The 4032-nt window shown below is 38.4% G+C and overlaps 1 pseudogene; it reads right to left on the minus strand.

The window, feature by feature from the left end:
* Positions 1–2835: 2835 nt before the first annotated feature.
* LOC124094423 (glycoprotein integral membrane protein 1-like) lies at positions 2836–3806 on the minus strand (annotated as a pseudogene).
* Positions 3807–4032: the final 226 nt, after the last annotated feature.

Genomic DNA, 4032 nt, shown 5'->3' on the forward strand with positions numbered 1-4032 from the left:
ATCAAATGAAAGTGTTTTTTCCTTGCCTCTGATTAGGGCTTCTTCAAAAGGGAACAAAGCATAGAGAGGTCTCTGAGAACTAATTGAGTGTCTCAAGTTTCATACAGCTAGCATAAACCGTGTTTGACTTACAGATCCAACTGCCTCCATCCCTGTAGGGAAAAACGAAATAAAACCTAAAAATTCAAAGTTTTCCTGAAAACAAACGCTTCAATCTAGAAGAACGAAATTTGGGGGGCCAAGTGAGACTGGAGTAGCAATCATTCCTACGAAGTATCACGAATATAGGTTTAAAAATGTTTGCTGAGATTTCAGTCAACTCGGAGTTCTATGGAGATTGGTAAACACTTTCATGTGAGTGTTTTTTCCTTGCCTTTGCTTCAGGCTACTTCAACATGTAGCAAAACATAGAGAGCTATCTGAGAACTAATTCAATGTGTCAAATTTCAAGAAACTAGCAAAAACCGTGTTTGATTTAGAGATCCAACTTCAACTATCCCTATAGAGGAAAACAAAGTGAAACCTAAAAATTCAAAATGTTCCTGCAAATGATCGCTTCAAACCAGAAGAATGAAATTTGTGGGACAAAGTGCAGCTGAACTACTGATGATTCTGTCAAAGTATCAGCAAGATCAGGTGAAAAAATAACTTGCTGAGATTTCAGTAAACCTGGAGTTCTGTGGAAGCTTGGCAAAAACTTCTTTTTTTTTAAGTCTATTTAGATTGAGAATATGTCACTGCTACTTTTATTTTATTTTTTTTTTGTTGTTTTGTGAGGCCATTCCTCCGTCTCCATCCTCTTTGCCAGAGCCCCAGGACAGACCCTCAGTGCTTCTCACCTACTAACTCCTCCCTCTCTTCAAGTTGCTCTAGGCAACCCTCTCTACTGGCACTTTTGTTTTTATGCTTCTTTTTATTATGAAAAATATCATCTTTATGTTAGAAAGTCAACTACAGAGTCACCACGCATGTTAATCAGTGTCTTAGTCTGTTTTCTGCTGATACCACAGAATCCCACAAGCAGTAGTTTAATCACAGTACAATTTTATTTGCTCGTGGTTCTGGAGGCTTGGCAAGTCCAAGAGTGTGGCACCAGCTTCTGGTGGGCCTTTGCAGTTCTGCAATATAACGTGGTACAAGGCCAGTGGGCAGGCACAAGATGCACCGCTTCAGGTCCACTCATCCTTTTATCAGGAGCCCCCTCCCACCATAATGGCTTAATCCATCTCTTTTTTTGTATACCCATATCTATAGTTTTATTTATACCCACACAACACAAATACACACACCTGTGTGTATAACATGTATTAAGTAGTTTTTTTTAAATTTTTTTATTGTGGGTTGTTCAAAACATTAAAAATTTCTTGACATATCATATTCTACACTTTGATTCAAGTGGGTTATGAACTCCCACCTTCACCCCATACACAGATTGCAGAATCACATCAGTTACACATCCATTGATTTACATATTGCCATACTAGTGTCTGTTGTATTCTGCTGCCTTTCCCATCCTCCACACTCCCCCCTCCCCACCTCTCCCCTCCCCCCCTCCTCTCTCTCTACCCCCTCCACTGTATAACCCTGAGGGTCTCCTTCCATTACCATGCAATTTCCCTTCTCTCTCCCTTTCCCTCCCACCTCTCATCCCTGTTAAATGTTAATCTTCTTCTCCTGCTCTTCATCCCTACTCTGATCTTAGTTACTCTCCTTATATCAAAGAAGACATTTGGCATTTGTTTTTTAGGGATTGGCTAGCTTCACTTAGCATAATCTGCTCTAATGCCATCCATTTCCCTGTAAATTCTATGATTTTGTCATTTTTTAATGCAGAGTAATACTCCATTCAGTATAAATGCCACATTTTTTTTTTTATCCATTCGTCTATTGAAGGGCATCTAGGTTGGTTCCACAGTCTTGCTATTGTGAACTGTGCTGCTATGAACATCAATGTAGCAGTGTCCCTGTAGCATGCTCTTTTTAGGTCTTTACGGAATAGACCGAGAAGGGGAATAGCTGGGTCAAATGGTGGATCCATTCCCAGCTTTCCAAGAAATCTCCATACTGCTTTCCAAATTGGCTGCACCAATCTGCAGTCCCACCAGCAATGTACAAGTGTACCCTTTTCCCCACATCCTCGCCAGCACTTGTTGTTGTTTGACTTCATAATGGCTGCCAATCTTACTGGAGTGAGATGGTATCTTAGGGTGGTTTTGATTTGCATTTCTCTGACAGCTAGAGATATTGAGCATTTTTTCATGTACTTGTTGATTGACTGTATATCCTCCTCTGAGAAGTGTCTGTTCAGGTCCTTGGCCCATTTGTTGATTGGGTTGTTTGTTCTCTTATTGTCTAATTTTTTGAGTTCAATCCTGGTGTATTCAAGGCAAGTAGTCTTGATATGGGATATAATCAAACATGCTATACTTCAGTGATTTTTATACTGAGTCACAAACAATATAAAGACACATTGTATTGAATAAAAAAATAAGTGCTAAATTCCTGAGCTTTTAAAATAGAATTTCATAAAATGCTTTCATAAAGTCATATATTAGTTAAGTGGATATAATTTCCCTATTAAAACACCTTGAATTTAACTGGCACCTGACATGGATTCACCTTTTTTTTTTCCTTCTTGGTAATTTCAAAGTCTCTTCACATGTCTTCTCATACACTTTGCTTAAATTTTCCTTAATTCATTTAGCAAGCCCTTTGCTAAATAAAGTGAACTTTATAAACTTCAATTTTAAGGCAGTCTTAGGAGTTTGGCAATTTTGCTATTCATAAACTGAATCTAAACTTTTTTTGTAAAAACAATTATATTGAATTGGCAAATTTGGAAACAATACACTAATTCAAAGTCCATGATTTGAGATGGTATTTTAAATACATGTTTTATCTTCAAGGTTTTCTGTTGTTTTCTCAGAGCCATCTGGATATAAATTGATGGTTGCCAAAGGTGAAACATTCACTTTATCCATCTGAAGAATCGCTTTGTATATAGAAACTGGAAAGAGCAACTTTAAGATGGTTATGATCCCAGCTGCTCCTAGAAATCCAACACCATGACATTCAAAAACATAAAGAATACTGGGAAAACACTGCTCCAGACCTTACACAGATCTTTTCTGAATTTTCACATCCACTGGCACATTACCTTATATGAGGATGGAGGCTCTGCTCTGAGAGGAGTTTCATGTAATTTGGCAGGTAAAACGTCTTCATCTATAGTGGTTTCAAAATTCCTGAGAAGATACTGAGAGATGGTCTGCAATGAACTAACACTTTCCACTTTTTTGGAATGGTTGGGAAGGGTAAATAAATTGTCACTGTCTCAGAAAATAGTGTATAACATGTTTTCTTCCAAAGGAAGGGTGTAGTTTGAATGTCTGAGTACTCCCTGGTTCTTAACTAGAATATCCACTTCAGTAACTTCCTTCTGTTGAGCTTGTTTTCCATCAATCTCTACTACCTCTTCTTGAATGATGATTAGTTGCAAGGAGAAACCTGATGTCATAGGACACCCATGAACTGATACCCTTACACTGAAAATTCCAATATTCCTTTTCCTCCAAATTTTCCAGATTTTCATTCTTCACTATCAAACTCTGAAAGCTTATTCAGGTTACACCACTATTTACCAGTAAGCCATTTACATATACCTGTCCACTCACATAGGTTATGTTAAGAACAACCTGTTCTTTTGATACCTCCCCATTATCTTTCAGGGTAGTCACATTAATTTTGATGCCATCCTTTCCCAGTAGCAAATGGTGAGCTTCAGGCCTGAAGTTCTCAATGTAGAGCTATGAGAAGAGAGTTGAAAAGAAGACCAGGGATGACCATGCTGCCAGGAGAACCTTCCTAAAATGAAAATGGGCAAAAAATGAGCACAAAAATCATATAACATTATCTTGAGGGATAGGCTCTCACACTTGTCAGCAAGAGCCAACCAGGGCTTTCAAACATGCCCCGCCAGAATAACTCATGTGGGGTTGGCCAGGAGATGACTGATCCAAAAGACTTGGCAAA

This window comes from Marmota monax, unplaced genomic scaffold (assembly GCF_021218885.2).
Source record: "Marmota monax isolate L192 unplaced genomic scaffold, Marmota_monax_Labrador192_F-V1.1 WCK01_AAM20220418_F8-fsc00875, whole genome shotgun sequence".
Taxonomy (NCBI): Eukaryota; Metazoa; Chordata; class Mammalia; order Rodentia; family Sciuridae; genus Marmota; species Marmota monax.